The 24,017-nt window shown below is 40.7% G+C and overlaps 1 protein-coding gene across 2 annotated transcripts in view; it reads right to left on the reverse strand.

Moving 5' to 3' along the window:
* The window catches only part of PELI2 (pellino E3 ubiquitin protein ligase family member 2), a 209,944-nt gene that overhangs the window by 158,311 nt on the left and 27,616 nt on the right, over positions 1-24,017 (reverse strand). The window lies entirely within an intron of this gene.

Here is a 24,017-nt window from a genome sequence, read left to right on the forward strand (position 1 = left end):
AATTACAGGTTTCCTATTCTATAAAGTCAGACTCTTCAAATCTTTTCAGAAGAGACCGAGTATAAATAAGCAAATGAGAATTCTGCAGAGGCCGTATTAGTGCTGGCTCAACTCAGCAAGCGCCGTCCTAATGGGCCCCGGAGAAACACTCAAGAAATATTTTTAAATGAACTAGTTAGAAACTAGCATTCTAATTAAACCTCATCTCTCACTCACAAATCATGTTAATGTCTGTAGGATCTTTATTTGTAAGACCAAATTTAGTTACTTGCATTCTTAAAAGTGCGGAATTCTCTACCTTCATTCCCTTTGCCATTTGAACCCTATACTGTCAGGTTAGCAAAAACTAGCCTGCAAAATTAAACATGAAGTACGACTCTACAAGAAGGTTGACCATTAAAAAGCCCAAAGGTAAAAAAGATGACCTTTAGTCCACAAACTAACACATATCTCTAAAAGTCACCTGGAAAACATTACTGTCCTTAAGCAGATTTCCTGAATTAATACCTTAAGCGAGTACCAGTGTTTAAAAGAAATGCAGGATTGCAGGAGGGTTTCCATTTTCACCTGTATTTTCTAACTCTGGATTAAGGGTCCCTGTACGTTCTGACCGCTTCTCATGTTGCCACACTGCCATGTCTATTTCTCCAACTCCCTCTTGGCAGAAGTTCTTTTCAAGAAGAGAACCGAAAGAAGGAAGGGAATTGTTTCAAATTTGTGTGGATAAACATGACAGCTCCAAGGCTCCCGCCGAGCACCAAAGTCAGGGACAGTGCACGTGGTGTGGTGGCTCCACCCTCTCCTGGAAGTCTTGCCTTTGCCACTTGTCCGTCAATCCCAGAGATCACGGTGGCCAGTATGGCAAAGGGGACACAAGGCCCACTGAGAACAGCGAAAGTCGGAACAAAGGGTTTGTGGTGTTTGTTTTAGTACAATTCAGTAGCTACAGTATGACAATGGATTTAAATTATCACCAGAAATTATTCCTGCTGTGTTTTTTAATTTCTTTAAGTTATATTTCAGTTATTTGCATCTAACATATCTTCTTTTTTTTCACACACACACACTGTATTTTATTTTTACAAGAGATAAATAGACTGACACCAAGCATTGTACATGGATGACCACAACAAAAGCAACAATGATTGCAATTACCAAACATGAAACACACTCATACTATGTCATAATATTGACATTCAGTCCAGTAATCCCCCACTGTAACAGCTCCTTTACTTTCCTGCTGTGTTTTTAATGTCTCCATTTCCATCACAAAGCAACATCAGCAACAAGAAAATGTCTCTAGAATACAAAAATAATTTGTTTCAAGTCTTATTCCTCTCCTTTTTCTGAGGCAAGATCAGAATAATGTGCATTATTTTCTTAAACATATCTGTGATCACTACTACAAAGAACGTATCCATGAGTAAACAACCATTATAAACTCACTTTGTCTTAATATATTTCCGCATCACTTAAACCAAGATGAGCATCCTGTATTAAGAGAAACATATGTGAATCAATTAAAGGCAGGGCTCTAAACAATTCAGAGGGACATTTTCACCACTGTGGCCTAAAGGCAATTGGTACAAGATCTGGCAAGGTTCCTTGTGCCCCTCACACTTGCCCAGCTCTCCGCTGCATCTTTCTCTCAACTATATACTGCTGGTCAAGGATATCGAACCTAGTAAGAGCACGGCAGATGCTTTTGAAGAGATCTGCTCACCATGCCATCCCTTCTCAGGAATCCAGCCCTGAACTCCCTAAGGCTCGGAGCCCCGGCATCACGTCTGAATGAAAAGGCCAGGCCAGCATCCCCCCCACCACCCTGGAGCTGAATAGCTGGAGGCAGACATCCGGCCCAAGCTGGCCAATGACATTCTCATCCCGGAAAACGCAAAGCCGGACGAGAGACAACCCGCCCGCCAGTCTGCGTGGGTGGCCAGAGCTGCAAACTGGAAGCACGGGAGCTGTGGGGATGTCACAGTCTGTTCCGTGATGAAGCAGCAGAGAAGTGAGGAGTGAAGCAGATGAACAGAGACAAGCAACAAAAAGAGATGGAAAGAGGGTCCTTAAGGGCTTCTATTGGCCCAGATGTACTCTGACCCTTGTCGGTGAAATTCTTTTTAGTTTCAGCTAACTCAGGCTGGTTTCTGCTACTTGCAACCCCAAGGCCATATCTAATATAAAGGTGAAAACACAAAAACCAGAAATGTCAACCTTAACATATGCAAAAACATTTTCATTTCAACTGCCTGAGCAGAGATGCACAGATATTGATATTGCAGGTTAAGCAAATATGCCAGTCCACTTAATATGCCTGCTTACTTAATACATCTACATGACACCCAGTGAAAAATCGTGCTGGAAATAATTAAGGTAAGAGTGGAGAAAACAGTGTCATGATGAGAACAGTTTCGAATCAGGTTAAGCTACATGGTCATCCGTTCGATATTTATAATGCCAAGTACTAGAGCTGCAACGATGAATATCAACCACCCCGTGTTCAGAGCTCTCCACTTAAAAGCAGAGAAAGACATAAAAACAAGCGCGATAAAACACTTGTGCAACAAGATGCACTAGTCATTCAAAGCACGTGGGAAGAGCCATACCGGAAGCCCTCACGGAGGAGACAGTGTGAACTTTCTTGAAATCTGAACAAGATGACTAAATGGGGAATGCAGGGCAATCGTATGTACAAAGGCAAGGAGTGGTTCAGTACTGTGGGAGCGTAGAGTTCAAGAGGAGAGACGCAGAGGGCTAGGAGGGTAAAAGGTGGGCAGGGTCCAGATTACAACCCCCTGGTACTCCATGACAAGGGGCATGGCCTTTTACCCTAAGAAGAATGGGAGTTGGTAAGATATAAGCAAAGGACTAACATCATTGCATATAAAGTAATCACGAGGGCAGCACCATGCAAGATGCACATCCGCATTACAGTCAGGATGATTGGATGGGAGAAGTATCCTAACCTGAGGAGGAACGTAGTGGGTGGCCCTCAGAAAGACAGGTCCACGTCCCAGAACCTGTGACGGTGACCTTACTTGGAAAAAGAGTCTCTGCAGACGTAGTTAGGGATCTGGAGATGAGATCATCCTGGATTGCTGGGGGCCCTAAATCCAGTGACCAATGTCTTTAGGAGACACACACGGGGAAAGAGAGGAGACGACCGGGTGAAGATGGAGGCAGAGACTGGAGTTAGACGATCACAGGCCAAGGAACGCCTGGAGCCACCACAAGCGGGAAGAGGCAAAGGAGAACCCTCCCCCAAGGCCTTCAGAAGCAGCACGGCCTTGCGGACACCTTGATTCCAAGACGTGAGGCCTCCAGAACCGTGGGAGAACAAATTCTGCTGAGAGTTGTTTTCAATGCTAGACGAGCATGAGAATTACCAGGGAAGCTTCATAAAAATATGCGTGCCTAAGTCTCAAGAGATGCTGATTCAGTAGCTCTGGGACAGAACTTTTAAAAGTTCCACAGGTGATGCTTACTTGCAGCTACAGTTGAGGACCCTGGTTTTAAAGGCAAAAAATCAATAGTATTTGGTGACCTATGATGTGGCCGCACCAAGTGAGGGACAGAGAAAGGGACTATCACACAGGCTCCCGGCCAAGGCCAAGGCGATGGCATTATTAGAAATAGGAATTACAGGGACATCCAGGGGAAGACATGTATGAGGCAAGACAAGTTATAAACTTGGGTGCCTGCACCATACAGGTGTGGAAGTTAAAATCATGAGAGCAAATGAGATTACTCAAGAAAATGTACAGAATAAAGTAAAGAAGACAAGGACAGGCCCTGGGAAAGATGACCATTTAAAGCAATAAACCGTAATTCACAGAACTATTCATCAAAAAAGTGACTTTCAACATATGTAAATTTCAAACAAAATAAATACCTTTTATATCTTCAAAAAAATAAAGAAATAAACCCTTCTTAGTCATAGGCAGAAGGACCAGGACCAGTAGAAAGTTGTACTACCAAAGATAGGAGAAGAGAGAATTTTAACAGTGTTTAATCAGTTAAGAGGCCAATCAGAAATGCGCAAGTATGATTTGGAAAAGAACACATCATTGGTGACGTCACCCATCTTCAGAGCAAACCAGCAATGCAAAAACAAGCAAAGCCCTCCAGCGCCAAGCCTCACTGTGAGCCTACTCTCTCCTTCCCATCTTCTCACAGCCAAGAACCTCAAAAGAGGGCTCCACACCCACCGTCCCACTTCCCTACCTGTCGACTCTTCAGCCCACTATTGTTTGCCTCCAAATCTAAAGGTACATTTGCTCATAAAGGCAAAAAAGTATTATTCCACAAAAGAGGGTCAGAATGCCGTCTGGCCCGGCAAGCGTTTCAGCCAGCAAGTTTGTAGAAGTAAGATTTCCAAGTGCTGCGGGCATACCTGTCTCAGCTGCTAAACAAGGGTATTTTGATTCAAACCCACAAGTTGCCTTTCAAGCTTCAAATTTTAAAAAAAAATTCTGGAGACTAAAAAAATCCACTTATTTAGTAAATGTGAGATGAAAATGTAGCTCTTCATATATGCAGGGCAAATAGCTGGTAAAGGTATTTGGAAGCTTCAGAAGACAATGAAAAACCCTTGTAAGAAACCTCACAAGGTAAGAAATGGTTTTTCTTGGTTTAAAATTCAGAGTTCACACATTAATTCTTTTTAATAGCATTTGCTGTGCATTTACTATATGCCAAGAAACCTTGTGAGGGAGGCTCCTCGTGGGCAGATAAGAGGCTTGAATGACTGGAACACGCATAAATTGCACAGCTGGGAAGGGGCAGATGGGACTCAAATCTACATCTGGTTTTGTCTGACTCCATATTTCACACTCTTTCCAGTAGCCAACACTGACAAGTTTTAAATTCAAGGCATTTCCTGGCAAACACCACAAAGATACATTCTTGAGAAGATGCCTGCCACCTAAAAAATGCATTTGTCAAAAAGAATTTTCTATAGGAAATAACAGCAAGAGAGGGCGTGCCAGGGGCTCCCAGCCACACTTTGGAGGCATCACATTTGATCTTAACCAGTCAGAACTCACGGAGCAGCACCTGTGTGGGCTACAGAAGTGGAGGCGTCGTCAGCATCAAACGGCCACATTCCAGAGACAGCCCAGCTTCCCATCACAGACTGAAGGCTCTGCCCTCCCTCGAAAGCAATATCTCTGTCACCTGCACATATAAATCACAAGCAACTACTGTAGCTAAGACAGACTGTACGCTGCAGATGAACAGGCCGGGGACACTAGAGACAAGAGATGTGAAGGGCATTGGAGTCTGATAAACCCCTGCACCGTGGTCCCCCGGTCTCGAGGAGTGCACATCAATTCACCACGATAGTGAACGCACTAACGCACTGCTGCAACCGTGCATGAGAAGATGCACGTAAACCAGTAAGTGCCTGACACTGGCTTTACATCATTACAGCCCGAACTCCTCATTATTTAAGCTATCAGAGGCATCTGGACTTGCACTGTCCGACTGAACTCCATACATAAAGCACAGGGACACAACAATATCTATTTTCCTGTGCCTAACAAATGCTGCGTATTGTATGGTTTCATAAAATAAATAGTAGACTTTCATTTCCAGCCACAGAACTAACTATGGCAGCACCATTACAGTCTACTCCCTCTGGGGATAACCTGCTGCAGCTTTTTAAACATCAATTCCTTCAGAAAATCTTCCTGGGCTTGGCCTCCAAATGAAAATTCTCAATGCCCCATTTCTGGTTGGAAATGGTCTCTGCTCCAAGTAGCTACTTCAGAGCTATTGAATATGAAAATATATTTATATATAAAATATGTAGATGTATATATTCATTCAAGATAGCATCAGGCGAAGTACATGGGGTGAGCCAGGCCCACGGCTGCGGGCTGAGGGGCTAAGGATACGAGACATCCTGTCTCTTAACAGACTCAGGTGGAGAAGACAGATCAGGTGACAGATAGTTATAAAACAATACTGATAAGTGCTAATGAAAGTGAGTTAGAAAACACAATGGAAAAAAAAAATCAGAACAGTAACTTTTGGATTACTTCAGGACACAGTGATAAGTCTTGGCATGCCCTACATGTGTGATTCAAGTCATGGAACCTTATTAATAGTCTTCTTCACCAACCCTGTGTGACACCACCAGTCAATCTTCCATTTATCTCACACCATTTGGACTGGATGCTCTTTGAGGAGCTTCCTATTTCTTTGTGTACCCTCCCTTCACCTCTACGTGGTACCTTAAAACCAAGGAGGGGATCGATGAAACAGTCACCACATTAATGTGGAAATAATAATAGTGGTATAAGGGATCAAGAGAGGAATTCTAGCTCCAACTCTTTTCCTAGCTGGTGCTGTGAACTTACCTAAGATGGGACTGTTTCCTCAGCTACAAAGACAGCAACAGAGAATAACAATTTCAATTTTAAAGAGAGATTCCCAAACCTCTTTCAAACATTGCAATTTGATATGGACAGAGAAGGCATTTCATCCAACTCAAATACCAGGGTCCTGCCTAAGAAGGGTGAAGGCTGTGGCTGCTATTTTAACAACTGGCTTTGATCTGCTGCTACACTTCCAAAGACCCCTCAAATCTTTATGGCAGTTGAGGTGTGGCAGTTACAGCTACAGGTTGCCTTTTCCTTATCTTGAAGTTTTTTAGCTTCCCCAGACCAGAATATTTCCCAAGGCAAAACATTAAAACGTTCTTTCTACCAGGAACGCAGTACTGCTCCCACACGCAGATTTTCAGCCGTTCTTCCAGGATTTATACACCCACACACTCTCATCCAGCCCCGCTACAGCAAAAGGTACAGCATGAAGGCCAGAGGGAGACCCCATCCTGGCTCTGCGTCCCATCCCATATTCGCACAAGTCCCTGAACATCTCAGAACCTCACTCTCCCTCCCCATAAAGTAGGAAGAAGGCCTAACATTCTACCACTTGGATTCTGGAGCAGCGTGGTGGTGGGAGATGAGGGCAAAGCTATCCGGAAAGGCCCTGACCCCAGCCTCATCAGCACCGCATCCCCAATGACCACGGCAGGGACTCTGTTCTCTCCTGCGTTCATTCAACTCCTGTGACTCTGAAGGCCACACTTCCCTACTTGCTTCTTCCTCCAACCAGCCCATACGAAAGAAAAGAGCATGGAAAGCAAATCCAGCCCACCTAAAACACAGAGGAACTGTTTATGAAAAGAAAAAAAAATTTTTTTAAACAATGACAACAACGATGTTACATATATTTTTTTAATTCATTTATTATTTATTTTTGGCTGTGTTGTGTCTTCTTTGCTGCACATGGGCTTTCTCTAGTTGCAGCAAGCGGGGGCTACTCTTCGTTGCGGCACACGGGCTTCTCATTGCAGTGGCTTCTCTTGTTTTGGAGTACAGGCTCTAGGCGCACGGGCTGCAGTAGTTGTAGGTCGCGGGCTCTAGAGCATAGGCTCAGTAGTTGTGGCGCACGGGCTTAGTTGCTCTGCGACATGTGGGATCTTGCCGGACCAGGGATCGAACCCATGTCCCCTGCATTGGCAGGCGTATTCTTAACCACTGTGCCACCAGGGAAAAAAAAAAAACAAATGGGACACAAGCAGGGGCATGCACTGTGGTTGGCGGTTGGGATTATCCTCTGTCACGGCCATAGGAAGAGTATGTCGCAGCCAACCTGCCAAGGAGGATGAGTGACACTTGGAGGAGATCCAAACCACGTACATGCAACGCAAGCAAAGCCACTCCACCACAGCCTAGTGCAGAGCCTCCTCAACCAACCCGCATTCATGAGGACAAACGACTGTTGTTTCAAGTCGCTGAGTTTGGGGATGATTTGTCACACAGCATTATACGGCAAAAAGTAAATGAATTTCAAAAGCAAATTAACTTAAGTAGCTTCTTCAGTAGTCAAAAACTTTGGTGGGATAAAGACACAAAAATACAAAATATATACCCATTGAAAGTTTTATATAAAGAATACTCTTTCAATATGAAGGAAAAAGTCTAAAATTAGAGATAATTCCAAATGTGTCGCTTTTTAAACTGGCTATAAAAAATGAGATTTTTTTAAAATGCATACTTCTTCAAGAGGGAGACAAAATACCAAATTGGATGTCTTTTTTTTTCTTCAATCAATCATTATGTCAACTAAAATTGGTGGTCCCTCAAATAAGCTACATGATGTGTATGTAAAAAGGACATACTCTCTAAAAGTCAAATTTAGACATAAAAGAATTAGGATAGAACTACTAATTATTTGGCAAAGCACTGATTTTTTTCAAACTGTTTACACACAACTTCTACTATAATAAGAGGCCTCTAAAAAGTGAGCATCTCAAAGGATGCTCGAAGAGGAAGCTTCTTAAACTAGCATTGGGCCCATCGTCTAATATGTACTAAGCTACAGGAATTTCAAATAAAGAACTCGATGGTACAAAGAAATTTGATTTCTCGCCTTAGTACTTATGTAAGTATTAAAGCTAGAAGTAGAAACTAGCAGTGGAATCTCTTCATAATTTATAACTTATATACTTATAACTTATTTTAACTATTCTTAACTACTAAAATAATTCCTTCCAATCTCTTTTCCTTTTTTTAAATTTCATGGCATGCCTCTTTCACTACTCCTAAAAAGAATCACACTAATGTATGTCTTATTTTTACTAATGTTTGTTTACTTTAAACTTTAAGAGTATGCACAGTGAATTTTTAGAAATTCCTAGAAATACAGACATGCCGGAGCAAGCAAATCCAACTTTTGAACATTACTGGGCAATGCCCTGACAATTCCTTACTAAAGAGATATGTAATTGACATTATATGCAAATTAAGTTCTCAAGACAATTTGTTATAAAATATATTAGCTTTATTCAATTACCCATGGCAGAATGGGGGGGGTGATTTTATATCAAACATATAAATACTTTTTAATGAGCTACAAAGCATAAAGCCATTTGTGGCTTTACATCATGTACACTGATGCTACACAGATTCACTGCCTTTCATATAACTTTTCTAAAGAAGACTGTTTTATTTCTAGAACATTTACACATAACTAATAGCTGAAACAAGATTAGAAAATATTAGAAATAAAAATGTGTACAAAAATCAAGTTTATTTCAAGAAATGGAAGCCTTCTCTAAAACCTCATTTTATAACAGCCAAGTAGTAGGTGAATCAGGTCAATTACACAAAAGGGCTTCTGAGCCTCTCTGTAGGAAATGACTGTCGTACAACCAACCCCTCAGTGCTACAGAAGCTTATTATCTAGAAGTTAATTTTGGTCTGGAGCATTAACCCAACTCATCCTGAAAATATATTAACTTGTCAATTATCATATTCATATTCATCCTGAAAATATATTAACTTGTCAATTATCACAAATACCTGATTTTTAATGGATACTAGCAGGCAGTGAACAGCCATGTGTACCACCTGGATTCAGGGAGTATCTCATCAAGAATTCAGTAACTAGAACACACCAGAGGTTCCCCCCAACCCGCGCAACTTTCCCAATTTACCAATTCTTGAATTATAAGAAGATTCTTAGGAAATTTCTAGCCATATTCAGAAAAGCACAGTTTGAGAGTTACAAATGACCTTAAATATATACTGGTGCATTGCATAGATCTGCATTGTCCAATATGGTAACCACTAGCTATATGAGGCTATTTAAATTTTAACTACAATTAAATAAAATTAAAAACTGTTCACACTAGCCACATTTCAAGTGTCTGACAGCCACATGTGGCCAGTGGCTACCATACAGAACAGCAGAGCTATAGAACATTTCCATCATCACAGAAAGTTAGACTGCACAGTGCTGGTATAGATTTCAAGCAAGTCAAATCAAGAGCATCTTCAAGATACCCAGCCAATACCTAGTTCAATTCTGTCTTCAGGATTTCTAGAATTTGACAGTTTGGGGACACTGTGTTTCTAAAAGAGTTCCTTGGAATAATGCCAGGGTCTAGAAGACATTGTCAAACTCCATCTCTCCGCTTGAAGATGTTTGTCTATCAGGTAATTAAGAAAATGTCCTACTGCCTTTTGAGCGGAAAAAAAAAAAACATTCTGGCATCAAAAAATTTATTTTGCTTGAAGCTGAAACATTTTCTCTAGGGACACATTTTGCAATGTGCAACGTAAGTTCTGGCAAAGCGTGATTCACATATAAAAATTCACTTTATAAACAATTTCTAAATTCAGATTTAATTCATATATTGAAAAGGCATTTGATAGAAGTCTTCAACCATTTCAGATTAATGTTTCTAAGAGCTGAAAATAAAAGAATATTTCCTTCCCATAATTATTTAAAGGTAAAAGAGTAAAATAAAAGCATATATATTAAAAATCAGGAGCAAAACAAGATGCTTACTATTACCATTTTTATTAAACACTCTTCTAAAAAAATCCTAGTCTAACTAAAAACACTGAATTAGAAATAAGGGGTATTAACTGTAGGAAAAGAAGATATTAAGGTAGTATTATTGCTGTAATAATTAAAACAATGTATTACTTGAGAACAAAAACCACAAACCAATGGAGAAGAAATGTCCCAGAAATAGACCCTTGACTACGTAAGAAAGTAATATAAGATGAAGAAAGGCCCACCAGTCAATGGGAAAGAAATTGGATTATTCAATCATGTACAGAAACCAGCTATCTACTTTGAAAGAAAAAAATTGCTTAGATCTGCATATTACATTCTACCACAAAACAAATTCTAAAATACTAAAAAGGTAAATATGAAAAATAGTCATAAAACCAAAGAAAACAAAGTTGATTATTTATCATATCCTTGAGTCAGTAATAATGTTCTAAACTCAGTTAAAAAAAAAAAAAGAAACTGCAAAGAAAAAGATTGGTACACTTAAATATGTAAAAATCTGAAACTTCTGCATGTCAAGAATCGTAAAATTACATGTCCAACAAAACTAGAAAAAACATTGGCAATAATATGACAAAAGCTTAATATCGTTAACAGGCAAATGTTTTTACAAGTAAAAGAAAAAACAGACATCCCCAAAGATATGCAATAGAAAAATAAGCAAAGAACATGAATAGAAAATTCACAGAGAAAAAACAATGGCTAATGAACATATTTTTTTTAATGCTCAATCTCATCAGTAATCAAAAAATACAAATTAAAGCAAGATTTCATTATTTGCCAATAAAATTACGAAACTGTTGAAATGACGCAGTTACTCTAATATACCACTGGTGAGAATGTGAACTGGTACAATCTCTCTGCAAAATAATTTACCAATATGTATCAACACCCTTAATAAAAGTACTCATGTTCTTTGACCTAGTAATTCTAATTTGAGGGAATCTATCCCCACGACATAATTTTGAAATACAGTAGAGTTTTATGCACAAAATGTTAACTATGTCATTATTTATAATGGCAAAAGACTGGGAATAACCTAAATGTTCAGTAATAATGGATTAAGTAGATAATGTAATTCTACATGATGAAATTACATTTACTACAAATACTTAATAGCAATGAAAAAGGATTTTGAAAACCAGAGAATACAAAATGTGCAAATGGTATCATGTCTAATATGTTCAAAATATTTAATATTCATAGGGAAAACTGAAATAAAAAACCAAAATATTAATAGTGATTATTGTTAGAAAGTATTATGTGATTTAATTCTTATTTATATTTTTCGATAGCTTCTAAACATCTATGTTGAGTATTTTTTTAAATCAGAATTAAACATTTTAAAAAGCATATATTTCATTAAATAAAGGTGGACTCATTGTTTTAATTTCTAATAATACAGTATTAATCGATTTAGATCTGAAACAAGACCCAGAAATAAAATCAACCCTGAGGATGGGAAGAGGATTAAATTTATATTCAAAAGAAGGCCACAATGTGTCTAAATTGTTAAATGGCCACATTGAAAACACCATTCATGCACAGATTATCTCTGGCACACAAGTAGAACTTGGTTTTTCACAGCTGGGGAAGCTGTTACTTTACAAAAAACTCTTCGCACCTATCATTCTTGAACTTTTAAAACTTTTAAAAATTCCCAAGTTTTCTACTTCTACTAGAGATATTCTTGACATATATATACTTATTTATTTTGTGTATAATCTTAGTCAAACTTCTAACTCATGTAATTTATCATTAGATTACGAAAATGGTTTCTAGGGCTTAAAGACAGAAACTTTTGAAAAATTTAAATCTGAAACTTCTGTTACCAGATTAATTCCTAAAAGAGAGAATTCTCAGCACCACTAGTCAGGCAATGTCAAACTTTCATGTCTTTCTGATGGTTTCGCTCCAGATGAATAGGGTATTAGGCCTTATATTCACACCTTGACTCTGATGCAATTAAGAGCAGGAATTGCAGGCAACTCATACAATTAGCAGCATGATCTGCATTAAACTTTGAGGCAGATCAGGATTTTTCATACTGCCCAAACTAGTACATATAGAGCTCCATTTTCCAGAAGTAGTTATAGCATCACTAGTCAAATCAATAAATCAAAAAAATTCATTTTCAAGTCAGTCTGTCAAGTGAATTAAAGAAAATTAAGCAGGTTTTTCTGCTCACATCCTTCACAGCTTCTAATATGCTAATGTGCCCTATGAATCGCCAAGCGGAAGACAGGGCAGGCAGTATGTCCCACTGACTTGGTCTAACATCCCACTCTCACGGCACGCGCAGAGCCGACCATTTCCTGGAATAGTGCTCTAAGCGGTCAAGTTTGGGAACTGCCAAGGTAGGTGTGCATATACACCATGCGGCCCACTGTTACCACAAACACATGGGATAATGTATTGGAGAAAAAGCAGAAGGAGTTAGAAACAACTGGACTGCATATTGCCTTTCCCGTTTATACACATTTTCTAATGAACATCAACTGGAAATGGACTTCACTTTACAGTCATCTTTTTAGTATTACAACTACTAGAAGGAAGAAAGAATGTTATAAATTAATATAGTTATAAATAGAATGTTTAATTTACTCCCTTGGTACATTAATGACAAGCCACAGTGAAGGAAGAGCTAGAAATGAGAAACTGAGAGGTCAAAGCCATAAACACAGCTCATAAACCTTTCTCATACTGACCCAAGGGAGGCCTAAACAAGACCTGTGCAAGGCAGGAGCCTAAAAGTTCCTGGGACCCACAGTGATTTACAGTAAAGCTGCGGCTACCCAGAAAGCTCGGCTAATGAGGCAGGCTGGGAGCCCCAGTCTCTTTCCATGCGAGAGACTGCCCACTGTCCCCCAATACTCATACTCCCTTCTACCTTTTAGAAAAGTAATCACCATCGCTGACATGTATATAATGCTTCCTCTGTGCCAGGCACTGCCCTGAATGCTTTCCACATATTAACTTAATGGAATGAACCCTCACCGTTCTCTCTATGAGGCAGGTGTTTCTACTACCCCCACTTCAAAGACAAGAAAACAGGCACAGAGAGGTGAAGCAACTTCCCCAAAGTCTCACAGCCATTCCGTGGCAGAGCTGGGACTCCAAGCAGTCCACCCCAAGTCTCCCTTGCAGCGAGGTGTGGTCCTGTGACTGAGACAAAGCAGCGGGACCATGAATGATGTCTACAACTTCTGATTCCTCTCCTTAAGGCTGAAACCACTCTCCCTAACTGAGGCTGGAGCACAGATGGGAGACAGGACCACCTGTACTCTGAGAGACCAGCTTCCCAAGAGTAACATGAATGCATCTGGGCTTCTGAATGACCCTGTGGACTACAGCAGCCATGGACTGCTCCATGTTGGGCTTTTTCATGAGACAGGAAACATCTATTACATTTCAGCTATATTATTTAGGTGTATTTTGTATTTAGGTGTATTTTGTACACCTATATTATTTAGAGGTAATCTCTTTATTAAGAGATACTTAACCTCATTTTGTTTTAGCTCAAAACATGCTTTGTTTTCTTACGTAAACTCTATTAATAATTTGTTTCTTAATAACTTGGTTCTCAGCTTTGGTCCAGATAATAACTATAGCTTATTAAATGCTTACTTGACACTGTTCTAAGCACACGTATTAACTCCTCTAATCTTAACAAACCTGTAATGCGGGGGCGGGGGGGCGCCTAGTAAGCAACCTGTCTACCATCACAGAGCTGGGGTGAAAACCCAAACACTGAATAAGTCCTAGCAGAACAGGTATGTTCCAGTGGTTGAGGTATTATCAAGTTCACGGTGAGCAAGTTCAGTCCCCTGAGGAACGTACATCACTTACAATACAGTGTTGTTCTAAAATGGGTCTGGGGGCTTCCCTGGTGGCACAGTGGTTGAGAATCTGCCTGCCAATGCAGGGGACACGGGTTCGAGCCCTGGTCTGGGAAGATCCCACATGCCGCGGAGCAACTGGGCCCGTGAGCCACAATTGCTGAGCCTGCGCGTCTGGAGCCTGTGCTCCGCAACAAGAGAGGCCGCGATAGTGAGAGGCCCGCGCACCATGATGAAGAGTGGCCCCCACTCGCCGCAACTGGAGAAAGCCCTCGCACAGAAACGAAGACCCAACACAGCCATAAATAAATAAAAAATTTAAAAAAAAATAAAAATAAAAAAAATAAAATAAAATGGGTCTGGGTAAAGTGCAAAGGGAGCACCAAGGATGGAGCACCTGTGCCAGTCAAGTATGGGCTAAAGAGACACAGGGGTCGAGAGAGAGGTCACAGCGAAGAAAGCTGTAGAGCAGTGCACTGGATGGGAAGTAACAATTCACCAGGTGGATGGGGGCAGGGGGCAGGAAAAAGCAGAAGGGACTGTATATGCAAAAGCCATGTGGCATTAAACCCCTAAAACTGCTCCCAGAGCTACCAAGATGCTTCAAAGAGGCGACACGGTACTGTGGGTGGGTGTGGGCAGACGTCACTGCCAGAAACTGGTCAGCACCCAATTTACCCTCAATCTCATTTTCATCTTTTCTTCCTAAGCTCCAGCTATAAACATGACAAAGGTCCTTGAAGCTCTCATTTCCTTAAGTTCTTAACATCCAAAAGGTAAAATCATTTAATCTCCTAAGACTTCAGTCTTCTTATATATAAAGTTCTACCAGATTTCTCAGAATCTAGGGTTGAAGGAACCTTGGGCATCACCTGGTCCAGCCTTCCCACTGCCACCAACAGCCCGTTCTGCTGTGCCTGAGACAGAGAACCACCCAGTCGTCCACTACTGGGACACGGCCACAAGGGAGGCCAGTCTGTGGTGGAGCCCATAAAAGTCTTCCCTACGTTACATTAAATTTGGCTCCTTTATCGAGTTTTCCATATCAAGTCTCTTCAAGCAACACAACTGAGTCTGCCCCCTTTTCTACCAGCTAGCCTTTCAAATATTTAGAACCGTAGAAATAAAAGGTTGTAAGGTATTTTCCAAGTTATCACAAATACTTCAAAAAATATGTAAACAAATATTTAAACATTCTTATTTATGTAAAGCATCCACTCCCAAAATTCATTAATAAATAAATAAATATTCTACCACTTAGTATTGCGTCAGATCTACAGACTAACCTGAAAAAACTACTTTGTGACTACTCAATGTATTTACTCAAAATGGTAAAAGAAAAAAAAAAAAGAACTAAACATAAAATAGTAAAAGAAAAAAAAAAAAGAACTAAACATAAGCAACAGATAATGGAATCAATTATAAGATTATACTGGATCAATCAACATGCATGGCATTTATTAAAATACATCTTCATTCTTCAACTCTGTTTAAATGAATTTCTTTACTTTAGCTACATGTGGGGAAATGGTTTCCTTCAAGTTGGCATTTTGGCAGTTAACACTGGATCTTAATGTTAACCACCAAATACACTTGACAGTTACACAGTGCTTTTTGCCAGGGACATAATCCCCATAATAATTCCTCCTCAAACTGTTTTGCTTTTGAGGAGATCAAAGCAAAACACCTTATTTATTCTTACACCTGCCTTGAGAAGGAAGGTAACAAGCATAATTTTAGAGGTCTAAGTTATTCAAGTTTCTTCTTAACAATATTGGTCATGTCTATGCCATGGATTTCTAGAAGAGCCATCAATCATGTCCACAATGTACCTGGGGCCAGCACAGAAAGTTATAGGGAAGCAGGAGCTGTTAATTCTCCCCCCATCACCAAAAAATGTAAGAAGGCAGGAAAAATGTATGTTCTGTACATGAAAGACATTAAATTTCACTTAAAAATAATAAAACACAAAATATTTGCATTATCCCCTGAAAGATACTTGAGCTCTTAAACCAAAAGCAAAAATATAAAGCATATGATAATTTAAATAGACATCTGCACACCTCACTCACAGATGCTGCGAAGGTATGAGAAGTGTTATAACCTGGAAATGAAGTGAGGCAATACAACTCCTGAAGGTCAGGTAAAAATTTATTTAGTAGAATGACAAAAAGATTCTTCACAATTGTGATATAGTTTAAAACAACAAAAAAGTAAAAAGTGGGCTCCAATCTCCGAGGAAACTGTAACTACTGAAACCAAATGGAGAAATACTTGGTGATGAGATAGATTCTCCTTCCATTTCCTCCCTCATAGCATTGTCCCCGCAGATTCCCATGCTCCTGCAGGCAGGCGCTATTTTATAAAGCATAATGCCACGCGTGATTACACTGTGCACATTGTAGAAATAAAAAAGGATCAAGAATGAACTGCTGCATCCAGAATATCTAACCAGAATAAAGCAGAACTGTGCGTAAAGAGAAAGTTAAACAGGAAAAAGTACATTGTATGCAAAGCCCTCACTCTTCAATACTTACGAATATACATAGTTTAAGGCCTATCTAATAAGCTCACACATTTTGCCATCTAACTTCACAACTCTCGTTTCAATTTTATGAATTATTACAACACTGGTTTAAATGTTTTGTTTACTTTCACAGAAGGATCCATATAAAGTAAGTCCCCTACACACGAACCTTCAAGTTGCGAACTTTCAAAGATGCAAACGTGCATTCCATCAACATCAGGCGTGAGTGAAATTGCAGCTTGCCCTCCGATTGTGTTAGTTGGGTATCTAGGCTGACTTTGCTGGACTTCCGAACAAATTGGACTTACGAATGCACTCTCAGAACAGAATTTGTTCGTATGTAGGGGACATACTGTATACTAAGGCTGAAAATAAAGGCTTAAGCCCTAGTATAAATGATTTGGGTAAAATATTAAGTCTCCATTTTCTGAGAATGAGGGCTTTGATTACTGAAACAATATAAGGAGGGGGCACCTCTCATGAAGCTCTTTCAACCAGTGGGTGGGTCTGGATCTAAAGCTGCAAGAAGATGCAGTGACCCGGCACACCCTCTCCCACGCTCATGACAGCCTCTCACTTCCCACAAGTAGCTGCCGCTCCCCCCAGCTTTAGCCCAGGCTCCTCGGCTCTCGCATCTGCAGAGCCTTACTGAGTGCACACCTGGTGCCACGCGCTGCACTAGATGCCGAGGTCACAAACGTATAATAAAAGCCCTGCTACCAAGGGGTACATGGCCCAGCGGGCGACAGAGCAGGCCAAGGTGACAGTACTCTGAAACAAAGTCAAATACACAGTGAGGTCTGTGAAAGCGCTGTGAGGCAAGAGGACGAGAGGGCAGGGGCGGGAACGCGTCTGGGAAGGTTTTGGGCAGCTTGGGCGCCAACGCTAAGTCTGGGAAGGTTGAACTTCTGTGTTTAGAATGGACACGGGCGGGGAAGGACGGCCTCCCAGACACCAGAGCAGGACCTGCACAGGCTGGAAGCCCCAGACAGGCAGCGACACCCGAGCAGCCAGGAGCAGGTCCACGAGGCTGCAGGCTGTGCACGGGGACCAGAGGCAGCCAGGGCAGGCAGAGCATGCACAGGTTACACTTTATCCTATAGTCAACCACACACGCACACACTGTTACGTAAATCCTAACAGGGTCACATAAATTGCTTTCCATTGCTAACAGACCTCTCCAGTAGATCAGTGAAGGATGAACTGGAATGGGGAGAAGATGAAAAGCAATTAGGAGGCAACAGACACGGTGGGGATGGGAAAGAGGAAGCAGGTTGGATATAAGGAAGAAAATTTTTTAAAACTTAGTGACTCATACAATGTGGGAGGTGAGGGAAGGAGGTAGGCTGACTTCCAGGTTCTGGTTTGCATAGCTTATGGTGCCAATGACACAGAGAGGGAATCCCGGGGAAGGAGGCAGATTTAAGGGGGAAGAGAGACAGTGATCTGAGTGCTGAACTTCGTATTGTGACCAAAAGGTAAAAAGTAATCTGTACTTCCCATCTAATGTTTTTAAAACTTTGAACGTCAACCTGTCTGTCCCTGGACTATTGACAAACAGAATATTCAGTCTCGTACCAAATCTGATTCACAGACAACTTGCCATACTAATAATGCCGTGGTCAACATACAGTACGGGTAATGACATAAGGATACTCTAGCTTTCCTTCTCAACACACACCCAAACCACACACTTAAAAATATCCACTCACCCTCCTACACGTTTCTGGCTTTTTCCTAACTTCCTAAAAGCTGGGCCTGAGTGGTCTATTGAAAGACAGACAGTTATGAGGGTGCTGTTTTAACCCAGTTGGAGATTACTATTGGGGTATTTTTCCAGATTCCAGTGTCTGACAAATAGTTCACAAAAAAACAGAGCTCGTAAAGGGAAAAAAATAATTAAGATCAAACAGAAAGAAAGCAATATCCTCAGAATGCCATCCTGCACAATTTGGTGTTGGTATAGGAATTCGGGACATCAAGTGGGAGACAAAGCAACCCAGCCCACCGCAGTGACTTTCACATCCTCTCCTTCTCTCTGCCCCAAATACATAATGACGTGTTGCCAGTAAGACTATACTGTCAGTAAGATGGTATAGCATCTTTGGAAAACAATTTGGCAGTTTCTTAAAAAGTTGAACATACACTTATCATGAAACCCAGGAATTCTACACCTACATATCTACCAAAGAAAAACTAAAACATATGTCCACACAAAGAGTTGCCAGCAAATGTCTACAACAGCATTATCCAGAAATTGGAAACAATCCAAGTGTCTGTCCATCAACTGGACAAACAAGATGTGGTACATCCTTATAACGGAATAGCATTTGGTCATAAAAAGGAATGATGTACCGATACATGCTACAACATGGATGAAACTCAAAAACATTATGCCGAATGAAATAAGCCAGACACAAAAGACTACATACGGTATGATCCAAGGAAATTTCTAGAAAAAGGCAAAATTATAGGGACAGAAAGCAGATCAGTGGTTGCTTAGAGCTAGGGATGGGAGGAGGAATTCACTACAAACTGGCATGAGGGAACACTGTGGGGTGATGAAAGTTTTCTAAAACTAGATTGTAGTAATGAACTTATAAATGAATATATAAATCTACTGAACCACTGAACTGCACACTGAAATAGGTAAATGGAATGGTATATAAATTATACCTCAATAAAGCTGTAAAAAAGGAAAACAGACTACTCATCAACAGAAAAAAATGAAGACTGAGTGTTATAACACAAGCAGAAATTATGTCAGCATGTAAGCACCAGAGTTCCACTGTGTTGGAATGCTACCATCAACTTTAAAAGTTCTCCCTTGTAGTATGTATACTCCAACAAGTACTGAACTACCCATGCTACCAGGCCCCATGACCTTCTACATGCTGTTAGTTCCTAACTCCTTCTCATCCTTCAAGTTTTCCCCTGAATCACTAACATCTTCACCTACCATCCCAGTGCACCTTACACATGACTCCAGTACAGCACTGTGTTCATATGGGAACCATGTTTGTACATCTGTCTCTTTACAGAACCAGTGTTTCCCCAGTGGGGATTCATGGACATATCCTTGGGGGGGGGGGTCCATAATATATCAAGAAGCATATCTGCTATCTTCTTTTTCAGCATCCCAGTTTGTTCTGCATTTAGAATCAAGCTGGTGCAAACTATTCCCATTTTCATGGTCTAGCTCTAATAAGAAACCAACGGAGGCAGACCTACTATGCAGCTGATGGTGCCTCTGGGTCAAGCGGAGGCCCAATGAAATCACACTGCACTGAACAAGAACAAAGGCTTCAGTAGTTCCAAAAGGAAATTGCTGGTGGGAAGCAGAAGCACACAGAACTCCAAAACCTCAGCCCTTATGAGTCAATGCGATATTTTGTATCAAAAATAGTGCTTTTTGTTTTAGCAAAACAACATCATCTGTCACATTAATTTAATACAGTTAATTTGGACTTAAGTGACCTTGTAGTTTTATATTTCACTGCAGATTGGCTTTGGTTTCTAGTGGTAAAAGAGATATAAGCATAATGTGTTTATTCCTAGTTACATGGTTGTACGTACCTAAGTAACATCATTACAAAAGTAATGTAAGTCAACACTGGGGATGCCAGATAATTTTTTTCCCTTTGAAATAGAACTATATATTACCAAAGTTAGAAAAACAGTGCAGGGACTTCCCTGGCAGTCCAGTGGTTAAGACTCTGCACTCCCAATGCAGGGGACACGAGTTCGATCCCCGGTCGGGGAACTAAGATCCCGCATGCCACACGGTGCAGCCAAAAAAGGAAAAGAAAAGAAAAAGAAAAACAATGCACTAGAATGTATACACATTAATAGCAAAGTCCATATCTTTTCCTCTCTGTAGCCCAAATGCACAGCATAGGGCAAACACTCATAAAATATGGTTGAATAAATGACAGTCTGCATTATGCTACTACTCCTAAACAGCAAAAATGTGAACTGCTACTGTCTGGTAATGCCCTCAACTCATCTCTTTTGAAGCTTTAAACCATGGAAGTTATTCTTTTCTCAAAGGTAGAAAAACTGAGTAGTTGTAGGAGTGGGGGAAGGAGTGGGAGGAGAAGGAAGGGACAGAATGGACTTCTGCCTTTCAGTGAACTATTCCACTATTAACCCAAAGTAAAGGGGACATCTGTAAAACATTACTTGGAATCCAGGATTTATTAACCTAACACCCATCTTTTAGTCTCTTAACCCCCTTCCAAACTGGGTCCGCTGCTTCACTCTTCTCTCCTCAACACTGGGAAAGGGGAGAGTTGGTAATAAAGAAATATTAGGATGGATGGTCTTACTCATTTTTTTCATTCACACCCAGCCACTGTGCCAGGCACCACACCCAGTCTTGGGGATACGGGGCAAAAATGAATAGGGGTCCAGTGAGGAAGACAAACAATAAACAATATTATAAATAACAGGGATAACTGGAGATTATGACAAATGCTATTCTATATTCACCATTGTGTCTATAAATTTTACACAGAAAACAGAGTGTTTAAAAACCAAGTGATACCGTATCTGTTTCTCATAGAAGTATGGGTTAGCAATTCTGTCACTACTTCATTCACATACAAGGTGTAACGGTCAGTTTTATAAGTCAATTTGGCTAGACTACAGTTCCCACCTACTCAATCAAACACTACTCTACGAGTTGCTGTGAAGGTATCTAGTAGATGTGACTAAAGTCCATAATCAGGTGATTTTAAAAAGGAAGGTTGGGCTTCCCTGGTGGCGCAGTGGTTAAGAATCTGCCTGCCAATGCAGGGGACACGGGTTCGGGCCCTGGTCTGGGAAGATCCCACATGCCGCGGAGCAACTAGGCCCGTGAGCCACAACTACTGAGCCTGCGCGTCTGGAGCCTGTGCTCCGCAACAAGAGAGGCCGCGATGGTGAAGAGGCCCGTGCATCGCAATGAAGAGTGGCCCCCGCTTGCCACAACTGGAGAAAGCCCTTGCACAGAAACGAAGACCCAACACAGACAAGAATAAAATATAAAAATAAATAAATAAATAAAAGATTACTTAAAAAAAAAAAAAAAACAGGTCCTACTATCTAAACCATGACCTTCATAATTAAAAAAAAAAAAAAAAAAAAAAAAAGGAAGGTTATCCCAGATAATCTGCATGGGACTGATTCAATTAGTTGAAAGGCCTTAAGAGCAAAGCTAAGGCTTCCCTACAGAAGAAATTCTACCTGTGGACAGCAGATTCAGCTCACACCCAAGAGTGCCAGCCTGCCCTTCCTGATGGACTGCTCTATGGATTTAAGACTCACCTAGCCAGGCTCCACAATCACATAAGACAATTCCTTGCAATAAAACTTTTACCAGATCTTCTACTAGTTCTGATTCTCTAGCTGAAACCTCAATGATACAACAGGACTGAACAAAACGCTAAATATACTGTAGATCATGAGAACCAGGTTTCTCGTTGCCTAAGAAAAAAGTTAGAAAGAAGGAAGAGGGAAGACTAGAATGATCATGTGGTGCTGGATTGGAATCAGAGGGATCAAAATAGACTAATGGCTCTTAATATACACATTTATACAGATAGATACAGAAAATAAATATAGATCTCCATGCAAAATTGATGCTGAAAGCTCAGCTTCTCTGTACACCGGAGCTGAATCGAATTCTCGGAGATAGAGTTTTGGGTGAAGTAGAAAAGGATAGCTTTATTACTTTGCCAGGCAAAGGGGGACACGGCAGGCTCCTGCCTCAAAAAACTGTGTCTCCCAACTTGGAGAGAATAGTGAGAAGTTTTATAGTAATCGTTCAGAGGGGGTGTGATCAGCTCGTGGACATTGTTCTGATGGGTTGATGGTGAGGTAAGTAGGAGTCAGCATCATCAACCTTCAGGTTCCAACTGGTCTGGGGTCTACAGGCTTGTAGGCAGCAGACCATCGTTAATCGTTAACTTCTCCCACCTGGAGGGGGCTTCAGTATCTGCAAAACAGCTCAAAGATATTGTTGTGTGTATCCATTGATGGGGAACCAGGACCTTGCCCCGAGGTCGCACTACTGTTTCTCTTGACTGCTTGTTTCTCCCTGGTCTCGCATCCCCTCCCTTCCCTAATTAACAACTGCTTGAACATGCCCGTTGGAACTCAGGGAAGGTCATGGAGACTGAATGAAGGCTATTTCCTATAATCAAAGAACTGGGGGACACAGAAAAGCTTTGTGCCCAGGAGCCCCACAGGGCCCTGCTCAATATCAAGCATAGGTTAGTATATAGACGTGTTTTCTCCTAATTCTGTCCACTGAGAGGGCACAGGAGCAATGATACCCCAGTAGCAATGAGCTCACTGAACACTAAGATCTTGGTTTCTAAATATCATTCTCCAATAAAAGGAACCAAGGCTCTTTGGAAAAGTGGTTCATTCCAGGGCTGGGGCAGGAAAAATACAAGATAAACCTGAAACATCTTGTGGTGCCAGAAAACAAGGAAGTGCTCGACAAAGGTTAAGGTATGACAAAAGGACACAGGAGCCAACCTGAAGGAGCTCCCAGTGGCCAAAGCTGGAACAACAGGAGCAATAAAATAAACAGTAACACTTTTGGATTATAACCCATAAAATACAATAAATATCCATAACTTCATTTTGATATGAATAATAAAGGGACAGCTCTTCTTTACAGAAGAATTCTGTTAATAAATGTAAACAGAATGAAGAGAACACAAAATCACCATCAGGCAGACATCACAGTACCAACTGCTGCAGGCAAAATGGATGTTAGCAGAAAACATGAAAATGAGTCTCAAAGTGTCTCCCCCCAAGATACTGATCAATTACAAAGGAAAAATAATAACTGTACAGAAGATAAATTATGCAGCTATCACCTTAGCCAAGTGGTAAAGGTAAGACATTTCATCTTCTCATACTCCTGACAGGCAACACTGAGTAGAGCATGTTACTTCTGATGAAACTGCAAGGCCTCAATCCACACATGAGAACACATCAGACCAACCCAAATTGGGAGACAATCTGCAAAACAACTGACCGGTACTCATCAAAAGAGTCATGGTCTTGAAACATCGAGGAACTGTCAACAGATTGGAGGGGCTAAGGAGATATGACAGCTAATGCAATGTGACCCTGGACTGGTTCCCAGGACGGAAAGTAGACATTAGGGGGCAATCAAGTGAAATGCATAATATAAGGTTTGTAGTTTAGCTTCTAGAATTGTACCAGCGTTTATTTCCTGGTTTCGATAATTGTTCTATGGTTATAAAAGTTGA

Source organism: Balaenoptera physalus (genome assembly GCF_965194825.1).
Source record: "Balaenoptera physalus genome assembly, chromosome: 2".
Lineage (NCBI taxonomy): Eukaryota > Metazoa > Chordata > Mammalia > Artiodactyla > Balaenopteridae > Balaenoptera > Balaenoptera physalus.